The sequence below is a fragment of the Oryzias melastigma genome, linkage group LG7 (genome assembly GCF_002922805.2).
Source record: "Oryzias melastigma strain HK-1 linkage group LG7, ASM292280v2, whole genome shotgun sequence".
Lineage (NCBI taxonomy): Eukaryota > Metazoa > Chordata > Actinopteri > Beloniformes > Adrianichthyidae > Oryzias > Oryzias melastigma.
The window spans coordinates 1,498,959-1,518,651 of record NC_050518.1 but is presented as its reverse complement, the minus strand read 5'-3'; the positions used below and the strand labels follow the sequence as shown (position 1 = coordinate 1,518,651).

The 19,693-nt window shown below is 38.5% G+C and overlaps 1 protein-coding gene across 2 annotated transcripts in view; it reads left to right on the top strand.

The window, feature by feature from the left end:
* Positions 1-628: 628 nt before the first annotated feature.
* wu:fa11c10 (protein FAM110B) overlaps positions 629-19,693 on the top strand; it is a 26,127-nt gene continuing 7,062 nt past the window's right edge. Inside the window, exon 1 of one of the 2 annotated variants that reach the window (XM_024293890.2) lies at positions 629-1,002. The gene's annotated coding sequence lies outside the window, so the exon portion shown is untranslated. Of the gene's footprint in view, positions 1,003-17,218; positions 17,392-19,693 lie in introns of those variants that run through there. The other variant, XM_024293892.2, reaches the window with a different exon arrangement.

Sequence of the window (19,693 nt, the reverse complement as noted above, 5' to 3'; positions counted from 1 at the left end):
TCACAGAAATGCCCTTTCTTCTAAAACCTCTATTGTGTCTTTGTAGTTGAAAATGTTTTTTGATTTAGAAAAGAAAAGACTGAGCAAAGCTTTATAATATGAGAATGTATAAAATCAATTGGTTACACTGTAGAAGAAAAATATATCCTCCACACTGCTTAATTATCCTATAAATCATTCTCTGGGGAAACATTAAAAAAAGAAAGAAATAGAAAACAAAGATTTTTTGATATAGGTAACTGACATAAGTAGATAAAACTGTGGTAACAAATACCACAAAACCTGAGAAAAATTAATTCATTCACATTTCCATTTACTGAAATAACTTTGAAATAAATTTCGTTGTTTCTGTAATGAGTTGTCATATCCGTGTGATTTTGTTGTTCTGCTACTAAATGCTTGAAATTAACCAATAAATTAAAAAAAATCAAATTTTTTATATATAAATACAGTAGATACAATTAGAAGACTCACAAATAGTTTAGCATAACGCTGCAAAGATAAATATGCCTAATTTACGGTATACAACTTAAAGTTTGTCTGTTTTTTTTTTCGTCTTCTCTCCAAGTCTCGCGAGAGCACGTGGTTACCAAGGTACCGCTTGGCAGCATCTTCCAAAATTGAAAGTCGACCGTACCAAAGTCGGGGTGCTTTTAGGGGTGCACTGTGCAGTACTCCTAAGAAACAAAATAATTTGCTGAAAAACTTAAAATATAAACCCTAAAGACAAAAATAAAGCAAACTCATGCTATTTAACAGGGACATTTTCTTTAGATTTTCAATATTTTCATTTTTTCGAACAATATTGCAGTAGGTTAGTTTGAATTGACTTCGTTTATGGTACAGCCCAAGCCCATGCTAACATCGAAAGTTTTTTAAAAGAGGGAGCCAAAAAAGAAAAGAAATACCGTTATAGCAGCGCCCATGCAGCCCGTGACCCACTTTCTGCAAAGCTGAGCAAATATATTCATGTGCAATTAAGCTCATCACCTGTTCATCTCGGTAAGTTTTTTTTAATTCATGTTTTTCGATGTTTAAATATATACTCGATATATTCAAGATTGTAAGGGTTTTTTTATTCATGTTTTTCGATGTTTAAATATATACTCGATATATTCAAGATTGAAGCTAGCGACATTTATCAAGCTATCTTGGTAAATATCAAAATTAGTAAACATGTTTTGCAAAGTAGTTTAAGCCACTTGTTGTTGATCTAATACAACTCGTGTTTTGGTTATTTATTCGTTATGTTTTCGTCAAATGATCATTAATTTTGCCCTTTCAAGCTGTTTGTTTTTTTTTTAATGTGTCAGCAGTCTCTGAAACCACAATGTTTTGACATAATTGAGTCCTTGATTGAAAAGACAATTGAAAAACGCCAACTGTTGCAGAAGAAATTGGGAAGTGCTGATTTTTGCAATAGCCTGGAGGCCTGTTTGTACGTGCACACATGCATTTTACAGCAGGACAACAGCTGTTCCTCTTACTGTGTCAGACAAGGAAGTTGAGGTCTGACATGCTCTGCTGGCCCTTCCTGTATTAGCCTGAGCCGTGTTATCTCTGAGGCAGCCTGAAGTAAGGACTTTAAAGCTGATAACCACAGAGCAGGAAGTCTGTGTGGAGGTTGTTTCATGAGAAGTTTCAGCCCTTGTCCTGTTACCTTACCTGGTCTCCTTAGAACACGTGTAAAAGTCAAGGCCCGGGGGCCAGATCCGGCCCGCCGGGTAATTATATCCGGCTCTTCAGATCATTATTAATAGCTAGATGTTATCTTGCCCTCATTTTGAACATTTTTTTGACAAAACATGTTTTTATGGCGAGTAAAATACTGAAAGTTATTTAAGGTTTAAGTTGATTTATTCTGGAATAATATTCCTACCTTTTTAATATTCAATATTATGTTAAAAAGTAAAACCTTTTAAAAAATGGCATTCTGCTAGCTTTTTGGACTATTTTGACATTTACTAAGATTTTTTTAGGCTATTTTGTAAGCTTTTGTAGCTAGTATTTCAGCTACATGCCAGCTCTTTAATTCTAATTTATTCTAATTCTTCTAATTTATATATATTTTTAAGTTTTTTAGGCTATTTTGGAGTTAGGGTAATATTTACACGTTTGCTGTTTTAGCTAGTTAAGGCTTTTTTGATTTTTAGACTATTTTGGAATTTTGCTAATATTTCAACCTCATTCTAGCTATTTTGGGTAACCTATTTTTATTTATATTTTTAGTTTTTTTAGGCTAATTTGGCATTTAGCTAATATATTAGCTGGCTATCAGCTTCAGTGATTTCAGCCATCACTTTCAGCTTACAGCATTCACACTAGCATTATCACAGGAAATGCTATATATCTAGTTCATAATTATGTTAAAAAGTTACTGTGTTAAAGTTTTAAAAAATTTGTTTTAGAGTATTTATCTATAGTAAATGTTTATCTCGTTTGGCCCGCAACCTAAGGTGTGTTTTGGATTTTGGCCCCTTGTGCGATTGACTTTAACACCGCTGCTTTAGAACATTAGAATTACAGTTGCCCCCTTTAGGCAACAACAACATACCTTGTAATTCCCATCTTAAAATCCTTCCCAGGCTTATAGGTGTCTTGGTTTACGGGCCCCTCAGAGAGCAAATTGTTTGCTGATGTGGCCCCCCTACACTTTGACAGAGTGGGGGAAAAAAGCTGTGGTGGAAATTTTCCTCACAACTAATAACACTGGACTTTAAAAGAATCTGCACAGACTGTTTCTTCCATTTAAACTCGAAGAAGCATTTAATGGTTTAAAAAGTATGGGTTGGTGTTGTCTGGAAAGAAGCTTATGGGGGCTTTGAGCTCAAGACAGGGGCCCACCACAACCCGCCAGTGTCCTGTTCAGGGAGTCCACTTCCAGTGGTACTGAAGAAGCAGGAAATGGGATTTTTCTCTAAACATACACACAGACAATGTTGACTAATTCGGTCTTACTGGCAGTGCAGCCCTTTGTTTTATACATTGTAAGTATACTGTTTATTTTTAGACAGGATTTGCTTCACACATGCACAAGAATCCTTTCCTAGAAACACTTGACTGAATCTCTGTTGCTCCCATCGAGTAACAAACCATACTCTGATTTTTTTTTCCACCCATTTTAATTTTCATTGCTGCTCAAAATTATAGAGAAATTTGTATTAAATCAAATTTACATTATTTTTCTCCTAAAATTTCATTTAATTTCATTTTATTTCTTCACTCATGTACCACCATATCTATAATAAACAAGAGTCAAGCATACATAATAAAACAAAACAGCGTAACAGATGAGTGAAAGGAGCACGACAAAGACCAGGTCTTATTATTCATGCCCCTTTACCAAAAACACAAAGCACAACATTGGCCATTGAGGTCACATGCATCTACATAATTACTTTTATCTTTTTAACACAACCTATAATTTTCAAAATGAAAATTTTGGGTTGGTGTGAGTACATGAGAATGCAATAAAGTTAATGATGCATCTCAGTATAACGGTGAGTAATGGTGCCATGTAGTTTGTGATACTGCACTTACACAATGTTGCCATGGCAACATCATCAAAAAAAAAGAAAAAAAAATTGACAGTCTGTAGACCAGAAAAAAATTACTCCATCTACAATTTTGTCATTTGGTACATATGTAGTTGTGATTTAATGAAGCATTTAGATACAATCCATAAAATAGGTATAAAGTGTATAAGGTACCTTTTTATTCATTCTCAATTAATGTAAATAAAAAAGGCTTGTGAGTGTTTTTGAGGAAATAATTGGAATTTTCACTGATATAAAGAATATATTTTCAATTTTACACATTGCATTTTCTTTTAGAAAGCAGTGTTGTCGTTTTGTTTGCATTAAGGATTTAGAGAGCCTGTGTGAACAATTGTCAGGCAATGCTGAGTGTTGCATAATAATACATTGCTTTCAATGTATTTGTCATTGTCACTGGTACAAAAAATTAAAAAGGGTTCTTTGGTTGGAGCATCATTCATTCATTAAAAATACTGTAATTACTGCAAATACATTTGTGACAGAAATAAATTAAAAACAAAGAAATTGCAATTTATTTATGGATAAAGAAAAAAAAACAATCACTAAAATCAAATGTATACAATTAAGAGTGTAAATTAAAAAAAACTAGAAGAAAGAACAATAAAATAGCCTAAAAATATCATGCAGATCACAAAAAGGGTAATTAAATTGGCCCTTTTTTCTACAAGTCAATCAGGTTTCCATGTTACTAGTAAAAAAATAGTTTCATAATTTTGTCATTTATATTGCAAATGGAACTCTTGAGTTTTTCTTCATTGTGGTTTGCAAAGTTTGTCACTCCTTTCAAAAAAGTGTAAAATTTTTGTCAGAGTTGCACCATCCCTTTACAGCTCTGAACATGTGAACATGTTTAAAAACTTAAAAATTAGAAATCTTACTTTAAAATGGCGCAGAACCATCACTGATCTCTCTAACCTGTTTTGGAACTTTATAATGGATCCATTCATCCATTTTCCAAATCTGCTCAATCCCTTTTGGGGCCACAAAGTTGCTGGAGCTTATCCCAGCCACTGTTGGGCAAAGACTGTACACCCTGGATGGGATTCCACAGGGATCCTAACAGATCTGTGAAGATGTCATGCATAGGTGGACCCTGAAATTTGTAGCAGAGAGAGTGTATAAAACAATGATGCAGTACCAATTTAATGTGATTTTAGAAGAACTTTTAGGTGTTCTGTCTGTGAATTTAAACACCTAAACCTGAGAACTGTGTGCTTCTCCATCCAAACCCTGTCCAGCATGTTGTCCCTGCACAATGTACTCCATGTTCTGCCTTTTTTTGTCTGAGGTTTGGTTTGTGAGGTCTGCAGTCTTTCTTTTTTGGGTGCTTCTGTTTACTCTTCAGTCTTCGGGTTCTTGTGGTGGTGCCGTGGTCCAAACTGCTCTAAGGGAATCCTGTCTCATTGTTGACTGTGCGGGTCACACTGTCAATGATAGAGTTGGGGTAAAACTGTGACGGTGCTAAAAAAAGTTTTCACCACTGCTGTTAGTTTTGTGTTGTTCTTCTTCGTCTGTTTATTTAACAACAAACTGTGATTACCTGGAATATACCTAGTTTATGATAAAACCTGAATACCATCCATCACAATGAGTAGCCGGCAAATAACAGGGTGGTTCGGGCTACGTCATGCTACACTGGCTGCAGGCTATAATAGCACAGAAAAAAAGTAAACCCACATCTTCCAGAAGATTATACATAAGAGCTATTCCTGTGAATTGTATTTCTCAAAACAGAAGTGTAGGAGAGTTTTTAGGGGCTCTTTTATTGCAGTTGTCAGTAATACTCATTAGGTGACAGAGATCATCTGAGTGGCTTTGTTCCAAACTCGTCTTCCTGTCTTGTTTCCCTGCTCTGCTTGCTTGGTTTTTAATTAGGTGCTTGCAGTTTTTCTGCAGCGGGACCTCACGATGCTGAGCTCATGTTGTATTCACATTGTTCTTCAGAGCGGGGGAAGTTAGCTGCCCTATTTGGCAAAAAAAGGCACAGTCGCAAGGATGTAGTTGGATATTTTTGTTATGCAACGCTGTTTTTTATGTTCTAAAATAGATTTGTGTCATGTCATTTATATAAATAGTTCTACTTTGATCCTTTTTTTTTAATAGTCAAGTCATTCAGGTGGTTTGATATCATTTTTAAAGTTCTTAACTTTTAAATAGTGCAGGTTTGACTGTTCCCCAGTTGAAGTGCAGAAACAAAAGCATTTAACCAAAGGAGAACATAAACTTTTCTAATTAACCGTTAGATTAAGCTCTCCGTGGCTTTACGTTTTTGAGCCAGAAGGAGTCCTGTGAAGTCGCCCTTTAGTGAGTGGCCTTTGGGTGTTGCAGTCTGGATGAGTGTGTGTCCCCCTGAAGAATGAGGTCAGTGGGACTCCAGGCAAGCTGTGTTTCTGCTTGTACTGTACCATGGAGGTCAGCAGCTCGCCTCTCACATGGATGCTGCTGATCTTGTGACTGTGTGGCGCTTTGGGTCCCGCTAAATCGCCACATTCCCTTTTGTTTTGTTTCGGACTCAGTCAGCAAAGGGCACGTTTGTGAACGTTTGGGATTTTATTTATTTATTTTTAATCCCTGCACTGATCTGTTGACGTGTTGCTCACCATGTCGAGCAGGTAAAAAAAGTAAGCGCAAGTCTCTTCTCCGAAACGTGTTTGCAGGCAACCCACACGCAGATTAAGCAACTAATCAAAATGAGGTCAGAGGCTGAGATCCCAGCATTTAAAGCTTAATGTGCAGCGACAACACAGATTAGGTGTGTACATTTTTAATACTTGTGTGGCCATAAGTTTAGCTTCATAAATCCTCGTGCATTCATCATGTAGGATTTAGCATCTTGCATGTAGGTGTGTTTGCTTGTGTATTTTTTTTAAAGGATTTCCCATCTTGTCAAGGTGCTCCACCCTTGTCAGACAAATGACATCAGTTTTAACAACATTTACATGATGACTCATTCAATATTGGTCATGGCCAAGCTTTCAGAATGAGGGTGAAAGGCAGAAGTTCAGCAGCTGTAATATATACCAGTGTATATATATTTTGTATATCATTCTCAATTGATTAAAAAGATGGTTGGTTAGTTGGTGGGATGGTCTGGCAGATGGATGGATAGATGGATGGACGGATGGACAGACAGATGGAGAGATGGAGGGAAGGACGGACGATGGATGGATGGATAGATGGGGGGGATGAATGAATGAATGAATGAATGAATGAATGAATGAATGGATGGACGGACAAACAGATGGATGGATAGAAGGGCAGACTGTGGGAGGGATGGATGGATGGATGGATGGACAGATGAATTGACAGGCAGATGGAAGGATGGACAGATGGATGGACAAACAGATGGAGGGACGGATGGACGGACAGAGGTAGGGACGGATGGATGGAAGGACAGATGGAGTGAGGGATGGATGGACGGATGGATGAATGGATGCATGGACAGATGAATGGACAGGCAGATGGAGGGATGGACAAATGGATGGACGGACGGACAGACAGACAGAAGGACAGATTGCGGGAGGGATAGATGGAAAGACAGATGGAGGGATAGAAGGACAGGTTGAGGGACGGATGGAGGGATGAACGGATTGATGGAGGGATGGATGGATAGACAGATGGACGGCTGGATTGACAGACAGACGGATGGACAGACAGAGTTAGGGAAGGATGGATGGAAGGACAGATGGAGTGAGGGGTGGATGGACGGATGGATGGATGGACAGATGGATTGACAGGCAGATGGAAGGATGGACAGATGGACGGACAAACAGATGGAGGGACGGACGGATGGATGGACGGATGGACGAATGGATGGATGGACAGATGAATTGACAGGCAGATGGAGGGATGGACAGATGGACGGACAAACAGATGGAGGGACGGACGGATGGATGGATGGATGGATGGACAGATGAGTGTATGGATGGACAGACAGATGGATGGACTGATGGAGGGATAAATGGATGGACGGACAGACAGATGGATGGATGGACAGACAGATGGATGGATGGACAGACAGATGGATGGAGGGATGGATCGCTAAAATTATTGATAACATGATTTGTAAACTTCTTTTTAAGGTTTTGGCAAATAAGGTCAAAGATCCTCATCTGGAGCAACCTGCAGGTCAATGGAATTATAATGAATCCAATTCAACCTCAAATTGGAAAAAATAAGCGTATTTTGAACCTTTGCAAACTTCCAGGCGATTACACTAACAGCCTTGTTTGTTTGTCAAGTTAATCTTATTTTTCCCCAACAGTTTTCCTGTTGCAAGCTTGTAGAGATTGTGTTGAAAGAATAGGAAAATAAGTCTCTTGGACTCAAGTCAATTTTAGTTTAATTTGTTCATAGGGTGTTTATAATTTACTATCAGGGTTGCCTCAAATGTGACGCATAAGGAAAAGTTTCATGAAATGAAGCTGCCGTTATGATCCAAGTCATTTCAAACACTCAATTTTTTTTGCATATCTTGTTTAATGGTAATATAAAATAAACTTTATTTTTTTACAACAACTCCAGCGCTGAAAAGAAATGAAAAGTTAAAATGTGCAAAAATGTTAAATTGAAGAAAAATAAATAAAACTGTGCAACTCTTAAAAATCTCTTAGACGGGGAAAAAGAAACTGCAGAACCAGAAAAGCAGTAGCGCACTGTCACCAATAAACTAATGGAAATTAATATAAACGACACAAAAATGAATGTAAACAAATAAAATGACACAAAACCTCACAGGCTCCCAACTTGAACATGTCATTTGTAGCTTTTTTTGACTCTATTGTAAATTAAAACAATGATTTTGAGTTAGGGCTGCACAGTGGCCCAGTGGTTAGCGCTCTCGCCTCACAGCGAGAAGGCACAGGTTCGAATCCCGGCTGGGGGATTTGGGACCTTTCTGTGTGGAGTTTGCATGTTCTCCCCGTGCATGCGTGGGTTTTCACCGGGGACTCCGGCTTCCTCCCACCGTCCAAAAACATGCTTCATAGGTTAATTGGTGACTCTAAATTGCCCCTAGGTGTGAATGTGAGAGTGAATGGGTGTGATTGAGGCCCTGAGACGGACTGGCGACCTGTCCAGGGTGAACCCCGCCTTCGCCCATCAGCAGCCGGGATAGGCTCCGGCACCCCGCGACCCCGAAAGGGAAGAAGCGGCCAAGAAGATGGATGGATGGATTTTGAGTTAAAACATAAAGGAACCAAAAATACTGCATGTTCATTGGGCAGAAGAAAGATGAATGGTTCCTTTGGACTTATCACTAATCACATTCATTAAAGCCACCATTTAAATCAAACTGACTTTAAAGCCATTCATGTATTCTGTATGACTAAGACTTGCAATGTCGTCTGGTATTTGAGACTAAGTGCTTTCAACAAGCAGTGATGCAATCGATGTATTCTGCAAGCTCCGTCTTATACATTTATTTATAAAACTTTATTGATTTATCAATGTATAAGTATGTTTTCTTCTTTTTTTCTCTTAACCCTGTAACCGTCTGCTCTACCAAATGGGTTAGCACTTAAAACAAAAGTCACACAAGAAGTAAAGCAAAGTAGAAACAAAATACTTTGTTGTGGGGTTGTTCTGGGGTTAACATGCACATGCTGCAAATGGGAGAAACTTTGTCTTTTGGCTGTTGTCGTCAGCGCCCTTGGCTGTTTTGGCATTATTTAGAGACATCCCTCTGGTTAATCATTATTTGCCCTGCCCCCTCCACCGTGGACCCACTGACCTATTAACCAGAGCGCTCAAACAGGCTGCATTTAACCCATCTGTGTGTTATAGATCCACGTGTCACCTTCACAACACCGTCTCTGTGCTGCAGCACTTGTCGGCTGAGTTGCCCTGAAGCTCAGAAAGCCTGTTGCAATGTGGAGGATTTGAAGAACTGTGTGTTAGAATAAAACAACATGGGCTGGGTGGATTAACTCAGTGTAGGATTCTTAAAGTGTAGTCTCCTGGGTTCATTTAAGAAATGTTTTTGTTAAAGAACCACTGTTAGAAAGCAGCAATTAACCTGTTTTTATGGGCTTTTTTTATTTTAAATATCACATAATGAAGGGTTTATTCAAAATAGAAATAAAAACTTTAATTGGCCATGTAACTTAAAGCAGTTGAATTATTGTAGTAGGAACGATTTTAGTTTTTGTCTCCTGGCTGCTGGTTTTCCATGTCTGTTTTGTCATTTCTTTTACTTTTAAATTTTAAGCTCAGTTTCTGACTTTACATACCGACCCTTTGTATTTTCTTTACAGCAAATTCTATTTGTTGTAAAGAAAATATGAAACAATTGCAAAACATTCTGGTGCACCCTCTTTAGCCTCGTTTCCACTGAGCGGTCCGGTGCAGTAAGGAGTAGAACAGTACAAACTAGTTAATTCTGGCGAGCGTTTCCACTCAGTTAAGCCTCACTCCCACTGAGCGGTATGTTCATATTTGTTGTATAGACCACTAGCATGTCATTGCGTCATTGTAGTGTGACAACCAGAAAAGCAACAACAACGGAGGTCTTTTTCTTGCTTTACTTGTTGTACATTGTGTATAACAGGAATTAAATGTTTGAAAGAAGATTGCGGCCGACTAAGATGAATAATGCAGTAAGCATGAAAAAAAATGTATGGATTGAATCCTGAGTTGTGAAAAGACTCATGTGTGTTTGTGACAAAGACAAATACATCAGGGGTGCTTTCTAATTTCGTCATCACTTTCTGCCAAGTAGCCACAGTGGCTCCGCTCCAACCATTCCGTTCCACTTTTCAATGGACCTACAACTGATGGGGTACGGTTCGGTACTGTTTAATGGGTCTATTTTACAATGGAAATGCTCAAATACTGGACCGGACCGTACTGTACCACTCAGTGGAAATGAGTCTCTATTAGAGGTACCTAAACTTTTTCGCTCAAAGGGCCAAAGTCTAAATGGCATCCCGGTCCGTGGGCAAAATACAATATTTTTTGTATGTCATGAAAAGGAGAAAATAAAGAATATGGTTTAATTTATTTATTTAGATTCTGTATTCATTAAGGTAACACACATTAGTTAGAATAAAAAGTAACATTTGTCTCTGAAACATTTAACAACACTGCCTCACTGGCCATTTTCAACTCAGATGAATTTCTAATGAACGCCTGCTGCTCTGCAGAAACTGTGTCCTAGAAATTGACAGATTTTTTTATTTTTATTTTGGCTATAAACTTAATTATTGTTAGAAGACTCCTGGGAATGCTTTTAAAATGGATCATAAGATGACTGGAGTGGAACTTTAAATGAACACATGAACTTGAGAAACCCTAGAGTGGAAATTACCAGTTTGCTATCCATATTGACAAAGCTTTCACAGCACCATAAAGGGAGTGTTAAGATTTGAAAGTGAGAGAATAAACTCTGAAGGACCCCTTTATGTTAAATAATCCACTATCCCATAATATTTGCTTTGACTGTTTGAGAATGTGAAAATCCACACAATGCTGAATGTTGCCACTGGAGTCTGAACTTGGGCTGCGATCCATCATCATTCCTGAAATAATTCATGGTTTATGGCCACATGCCAGGGATAAATTCAGTGTGAGTGTTTGAACCACAGCCTCATAAACAACTCTAATTTCTGTGTCATGACAGAGGTGATTTTCCACTTTTTTTTCTCTTTTTTGAGAAAGACACTTCTCAGTCAGCTACTTAGCCAAGTCAGATTGAGATCTGCGTCAAAGCCGTGCAGGGGTGCCGGTTGCAGGGCTTGCTTGGACGTGCCGCTGTGATGTAATCAGGCACGGTTCCCATCTTTAGCACCAGCTCAAGATTATGAGGTAAAAGGGGAAGATCTGCAGTGACTTATTACTTCTCACCATTCTTTGGTGGCCTCTGAAGAAATTTAACGGGTGAATCAGAAAGGGGAACTGAGCTATCTGTGTTTTGTAAACTTCCACTGCAGCGTCAACATTGACTCATCGTTGTGTGGTTAAGTGAGCGTGCATGAGTGTCTGTGTGTCCTGAATCTTGGGGTATTTGGTCAAATGAGAAGGCGGTGCACACTCACTAAAACTTTTGATCCACCTGCCTCCTACATGTCTGAGCGGAGGTGTGCATTCTCACAGAATCTCACTACTGCTGAAGGATCGTGCAGTGAGAGGATGGGGGAGTGTTGGAGAGGATGAAGGAAAGGAAGAGAGCCGTACAGCTGTGTTGGTGGTGGGAGTGTCTGAATCTGTTGATCCAGCCAAAAAGTTTGTTGACGAACTCCTTCAAAGACGCAGAAGTGGAAGTCCTCTCCTTGTTGCTGCTGGCAGGGAATGGCTGACCTGTGCAGTAATGTGTGTTTGACTACAAACTGTGGAAAGTAGAGCCTGAATATGTGTTTTAGAGTGTGTTTGGGTGGAGAACCCCACCCTGCTGATTCCTTGAAATAAGCATGTGAGACGTATGTTTGAACTGTACAGAGAATAAGGCGCTCAGGAAACTGCCATTGGGCAAGACGACAGCTGACTGTAAGACTCTAATGCATAGCCGTATAATACATTACATGGATAATCTCTGACATCACTTATTGGATTCTGCAGAGAGAAAGTAAAGCTTATTAACCAGAATTTAGGTTCTAAAAACAGCAAATGTGAGGTATAAAGTAAAGTTTAAAGGCCATATATCATGCAAAATGGTTTTTTTGAGCTTTTAAGTGTATTATAATGCTCATTCTTCGCTACAATCAACCCTAACGTGATAATTTGCTTCATTTACTCATCTCTGAGCATTCCTCTAATGTCCTCTGCTCTGAGCAACAGCCCCTTCCAATCCACAGAAATGAGTGGGTGGTCACATTATGTCGTAGACGAGTGGGGAACAGCCCCTTCCAGGAAGAGTCTGCACTGCCAGCCACGCCCCCAGGCTAGCACACACACCCACTTTCTCTGAAGTCTTAAGGATAGTATGATATAGGCCCTTTAAAGTCTTTCAGAGTAAACTATATATCTATATAAATACTATATTACCATTGGAAAACAAAAAAAACTAGTTATTTATAAAAAATTAGTTATTTTGTGGGCTCTTTATACCTGGAAGTAAAACCACTCGATCTATAAGGCACTACCTTTTGCCACCCACTTCTTTACATCATCCTAGAGCCGGCGTGTCACCCATGAAAAAATTACGAGAATTTTTTGTTTTAATTAAATATTGATTTAGGCCTACATACAGCGCAGCTCAGGCGTTTATCCCCAGAATTTAGGACAGACAGAATGGTGATGCTAATGGGTTCATTTTGCGGTGAAATTTGCTCAAAAAATGCAAACGACAACACTGGACGAGTTTTTGAAATCATGACGTATAATCTCTGTATCAAAAATGCTTTTTGCTTTCTTGTGGATCCATTTACCTTTCTGCCGTTGCTCAGTAATCCACGTCTAAACCAGTTTTCTCACTTTTTCCACCAGGAAATAATAGTCTGCTCCTTTTCTCCTGCCGTTTTCCCAATATACCCCGTCTGCTTACGTTTAGGATCCATCTCAACATGTCATGGAGATTTCTCACCGGCCGTAAGCTCCTATGCCACCGCACAAAGTTTGAACGCTAAAGAATCAGCATTTCTTTGGCCAGATGCACAAACTCTCAACACTTGACAGCCGGAAACTGGTATAAATGTCAGTCACAAGACACATCGACTGTAAACGGCACGAAGTTAAACATCAGCTGATCAAGCGTCTTCTTCAAGAACAAGATCAAAACCTGAACAAAAATGTTTTGATTGTAAAAATACATAGATAAGAAACAACATGTTATCTTTAAGCATTAACCATTCTGATGAACTAGTAACCTAAAGACCAGTGTGAGGCTGCAGGACGGAGCAGGTATGGTTTGTAGATAATGGAGATTCTAGTGTTTCACTACTCCACAGATGCCATTGGGATACTTTATGTGAAATTAAATTATGTAGCAATAAAAAAGTGGTGATTATAAACTGGAGACAGTGGGAGTTGGATATGTTTATGGACACAGTGACTGTAAAGCCTGAGAAATGAACCCCTTAACTAACCTATCAGCTACCAGCTTTGCTGAATGTTTGATTACACAAGCTTGGACATACACACTCTTGTTATCTGTGTTTTGCACATTATAAACAAGCAATTGTGAAACACTGAGAGTCAGCAGGCCTTAGAACTCATGCTCACTTGTATAAAAAAATGGACATCACCAGACACCAAAAAAACTTACAGAAAGATGGAATTTCTTTGCATAACTCCACTAAGCTAGTTATTTATGCTTGTATAATGTTTATTTCAGCAACAATAGAGACAGTTATAGGTATTGGTAAATAGTGTATGCAGTCATTTAAAACTGTGGTTCCTTCTCTGAGTGACGTCTTTGGGTTAGTTAGCCTAAAACATGTCTGACTTTGAATATTTAAACAGGAAAAAGTGTTACTTTGTGAGATCACAAACCATTAAAGAAACTTGATTGTTGCTGAGTTAATTGGATCTTTTACATTACATTACAAAAACACATGTTCATGTTTGAAGTAAGATTGAATATCAACCCTTAAATATCCTAAACTAGAGCAGCAATAAAAAAAATATCTAACAGTGAGTTTCAAAGCTATTAAGTGACATCTTTTAGGACTGGCTGGATTACTTTTTGAGGATATTTTGGAGCTCACCATCTGGAAGAGAAATGTTTTCAACACATCAAGAGAAGAATGGCTCCCAGAGGCCCTCCTGGGAATGGTTTATGGGCATGTTGGACCAGGAAAGGGTCCAGGACATGCTGGATGCTGTTTTCTTGGTTGGCCTGGAAAGAATCTACGTAAAATAAGGATAAGGAAAGTCAGGACCTCTGTTCCATCCTGATAAAAAAAAAAAAATTTGTATTGACAACTAAGTAAAAATGAACATATTCATCAGACACTTTGGAGAAGCAAAAAAGTTAATAGTTTCAACTCCAGAAAAGAATTAAAAAAAAATGTTTTGTATTTTGTGATCCTCACACATTTCAGTTGTTTTGGTCATACTTTTTATGCCTCAATCTGACGACGTAACACAGCACCAGTATCCTGCACTAAAATGTTTACCCCTTCATCTGAAAGCAGGAAAAAGTAGTGTGTAAAAAAAAAAAGTCACCAAAAAGTGCTTATTTTGTAAAGCTTCTTAGAACAACTGTTTTGTGGGCTTTTAATGACAGGATATCCCAGACCACACCCCTTTATGGTGAAATTCTTTCATTCACCAGCTGTTTTTAATCCACTTTTTCCTTCTTTTGTTTTTCTTTTTTACTGAAATAGATTATCTCAGCAAAATCTCTGGAAATGTTTTCTAGGAATAAAGAGATTATCCTGTTTTTTTGTGATTTCAGAGATGTGAAAAAGAGAAACCATCTCCAACATTTCACTAAAGATAGTAAAACTGGCAAGAGAGTTTTTGTACAGATGCATTATGTTCACTAAATATCTGTTCAAATAATTTAAACTTTTCTCTTAACTTTTCTTACATTAAATGAGTAAAATGATTCTTTTTGGTTTGAATGTAAAGATCTGATGATTTGCCTGATTCATTCTCACTTTACTTTTGAAACCAGCTAGTTTTTTCTGCTTCTAACAAGGAAGTAAACAATAAATGCAGCTCAGACTGTTTAGCAAACTTCAGATAAACAGCCTGCAGTCTTTTAGGTTAGGTGATAAGATGCTTTAGAGACGGGCAATTTGAGGTGCAAAGCCACCAGTTGTATGTTAATCAGAAGCCAAAGGAAACACACTGTTGTTTGTTTTGCAATCAGATTAGATTCTGCTGCCCGGGGGAGTTGTCACCCCAACATGTCCCCTAGGGCTTTGGCATTTTACTTCAAGTTGAAATAAAAAAAGCAAAAAACTTGAAAATCAAGTTTCTCTCTTGTTGTCAATACTAGCTGCTCATCCAAAGCAGCCATCCAGCAGAAAACACATAAGCAGTATGGATGCATGTGTATATTTACAGTTGCAGTGACTTAGAAGAGCAGCCGTCCATTTGGAATAAGCAGAAACATTTTCCTCAGAAACCGTTGATTACTCGTGAAAATGGATACACAAGCCTAAAGTGATGCCCCAAAAGAAACATAGGCTATGTCCGGATTCCCACCCTAATCTCGGAACTACTATATAGTACAGGACTATCTAGTACCCTGGATTTTAAAAGCATTTTCGACATAATGTTCATTAATTCTTTTTTTTTTTTTTTAAACGCCAGATTTGATGTCACCAATTTCACAAGGTGAAATTCAAATCAATACGAATATTTCACAACGTCCGTTTCTGACTCCACTGTGTTCTGATGAGGAAAATGTGGATGATTTCTTAAAAAATTACATTTAAAAACTTGTTTTTTTGCAAAAATTGTTCAACCACAATGCATTGTGGTCTATATTCGCTAATCTAGTGAGCATCAAGGCATGCTAGTTTTTTGCAAAGATTTCTGGTAAATGTCTAGTGCACTCGATTTTGGAATTTCGGACAGCACTAGAAAATGGTGAACGCACTATATAGTGAGTAGGGAAGGTATTCGGACATAGCTGTAATCTGTATTAGTCAATACGACTATGCTAATTCATTACCTGAACCTATTGTTAGGAGCTTGATAAATAGCCTTGTTTCCATTGAGCGGTCCGGTCCAGTCCTATAAGGTACGGTAAGCAGTAGTACGGTACGAACCAGCTGATTCTGGCGAGCATTTCCACTCAGTTGAGCCTCCCTCCCACTGAGCGGTTTGTTTTCATGGCGTATGTGTGGTGTAGACCGCTAGCGCGTCATTGTAGTGCAACGACTAGGAAAGCAACAGCAATGGAGGTCATCCAGCAGCTCATCTTTTCATTGCTTTCTAATACATCATGTACAACAGGAATTTAATGTTGTTTGACAGAAGATTGCGAGTGGTCTTTCAATTATTACTATGCTGTTTTTAGCCAAAATAAAAAAAAAATTGTGGGCAGGATTGCTGGTGCAGATGTCAGCCTCAGCTAATTTCCCAGCATTCCTTTGTTCACTCTCTCTTCCTAGCTCAAAACACCTCACAAGCCCAAGCTAACATCAGCATAGCAGAAATAAAGAGCAATATCTGAGCAATCCAGCCAGATTGCAGCACAGATGAGGAAAATGAAGATGTTCATGGATCTCTGCTTCCAGTACAAAAGGTTATTTTTATGAAAAATAGGCATCTAAGAACTCTTTTAAAAGGATGAACTAAGCTGGTCTTTCAAAAATTATATATATTAAAACAAATGTATGTTTTTTGGTATTTTTCTAACTTTCCAAATTTCCCATCAGAACTCTTTGCTGCATGTTTTTTGAACAAGTTGGAGGTTTTTATGTGAAGTTCCGGAATTAAGCCAATAACAAACGGGACATGTGTAGAAATTAAAGGCGTAAAATGTTAAAGGATATAAAGGGATGGAAATGGTCCAACAACACGTTCCTCAGTCTGCAAGAAGAAACTCCAGCTGGAACTTTTAGCTACTAATGTTTTTCAGTTGATTGAGAAGAAACATTTCAGAGTTTGTCCATTTAAAGAGAGTCTGAGAATGACGCTGAGAAGAACAGGATGATGTGAAAGTGTTGGGAAGGCCGTGTGACTTCCCTGTAAATCCCTCATTTCCTGCTCTCCAGACTGTTTTCCTGCTTTAGCCAGAAAGGGGCGGAGCCTTCCTGCGCTGTGGGAGGAGAGGCTGAAGAGCATTTTAGTCCAGGGAGAAGAGTCGATCCAGGTTACTTCTGGTTTCGGCTCTCGCTCCACACACACGCCAGCGTATCAGTGCTGGCAGCAGCTGAAAGCCTCGCTCAGACGTCAGCCTCTCTTTGTGAGACACCGTTTTGGTTCGTCTTCCTATCATGTAAGTAGACTTTTACCTTTTTGTTCAGTTTGGGCAGATCAGAGTTCCCGTACGGTGTTGACATGTGCTCATGTTTGTGTGCTCAGAGAAATGAGGAGGACTTTCTCTCACACAGGAATTTACAGGCTTATATGTAGAGGTCAGGAATCTCACTGATTTAAAAAATTTCACATCAAAACTTCTTTTTGTTTGAAACATTTGCTGTTTTTTGTTCTGTGATCCCTGCTCAGACCCTCTTGTCCTTGAGACCAAATGCCAAATCTATAAATATCAGTCTTGATTATAACATTTGTCAGTTTGGCTCTGGACTATCTTTCATTGGAGGGGGAGCAACTGAGCTGCATGCTGATGAGACTGGATTACAAACTTATATTTAAAGAAGAATGTTTTATCATTCTAGCTGATCGTTTCACTTCACTTTTTCAGATGACAGAGAAGTTGTTTTTCCTCATTGCCTCATAAGGTTTACCTTGTGTGGGTTCACTACTATTGTGAGTGTGGCAGCTCTAGAGCTCAGTCAAATACTCGCATTAAAAGGGTAATTTTTTTCCTTTGTGTAGTTTTTCTTCACCTTTAGACTTTTCAGCAGGCTAAAGAGCGCTCAGGTGTTTGATGCAGCTGCCTTTAGTGTGTAATTACAACTGTTTGTGTTTGCACATTAGTGCTGCACGCCCCCCCGGGTGTGGGGCTGTGTGTAAATGATCTCAGATTAGCTGTAGTTGAGTTAAGCAAGAGACGGTTCCTCAGGCCACAGATCTGATTCACTCCCCAAACTGATCAGGATGTACCATTTTTGGCTGTTTTAGTCATCAGCAGAAAGGATTTGATGGATTCCTGTTATTTCACCTTCAGTCGGATCGGGAATGCAGGAATCTCCTAGGATTGTCTGACAAAGAGAGCAAGTTAGCCACTCCAAAAAAGAAGATGATGCTCATTTTATAGGTTTTAGTAGAATAAAAGTGAATTGGCTTTCATCAAACCCAACACAAAATAGTTGCCTCAAGTTTAATTAGTTTTACTTAAAAAAAAAAAGGCTTATGGTATTTTATTGTTTTCATTCTTTCCTATGTAATAGCGTCAGATTCTCTTTTAGAAGTTGCAGGATGGAATTTAAAATGCTTGTTAGGATCTACTCACGCCAGGAGATTTGAACCAAGTCAGGCTAAAGTGTGATTGTCCACTTCTAACAATGTGTGAAATAATAATTTGGCGCTAATGTGTATTTTAATCCCTTATGGAGCACTGTCTTATCAGCAGTTGTGAGACATTTTGACAAACTGTTAAGAAACACAAGTCATTGTGTAGTTCAGTGGTCCTCAACCCTCGGGGTGCAGATTGGTACGGGGCCAGAGAGAGAAAAAAACGTTTTCCTTCAACTTCAAAATAAAATAAATCTGCATTTAATAGAAAAAATAGGAGTCTTTTCTCCAAATGTGGATTTATTGCGACAGTTGTTCCCACAGACCGTAATAGTAATGATGCATAATATTGTGAGGATGCTGCTAAAAAAAGTTCCTCAGATGGTGGATTCACATTTATGACTTTATTTAGAAAATATTAGTTTTAGTGATTTTTTTCTTTTAATCCATTGCACGCTAAAAGTGGAGCGAATCCCGAAGGCGTCTGATTTTTTTCTTTTTTTTTTTTAGCTTCCGCTTTGACAGTTCTGGGAAAATCTGTATCACATTTGAATTGTTCCTACATGATATCGAGTGTACAAATAAAGTTTAAGCCAGCTGTGAATATTTGAGAGCACGGACAGGCAACTCCAGGTCTCTAGAGATGCATTCCTTCATGTTCTCAAGCATCTGGCATGTTATTATTGGCTGGACACACCTGAACCAGGTAATCAGTCATGATTAGGGCTTTGGATATCTGGAAATAATGCAGACACAGCGGCCCTCGAGGCCTGGAGTTAATAACCCTGTTTTAAAGGATAAAGAAACTGGAGGCTTAAAAAAGAAAAAAAATCCACTTCATTCTCATACAGGCTGGTTCATGAACATATTGTTTGACATTAAAGTGGTATGTGATTACTGATGTAGCTGATTGGAGGGAAACCCCCTGACCCCCTGAAAGTTGACCGTTAACTCGGTTAACTTAGTCCTGCTCGTGCACAGACACGACCTTCTCTGCAGCTAAATACACCATGGTTTTAAGTCAAAGCCAAGGTACACTTCCATGCTACATATTTCTAAATTTGAGCTCCTTTTAGCAGCAAAAGTAAAACAAATCTCCAGTTTCTTGATGTTTTGTGAGTTTATTCCTTTTGAAGATCAGCAGCTTTTTTTTTTTTTTTGTG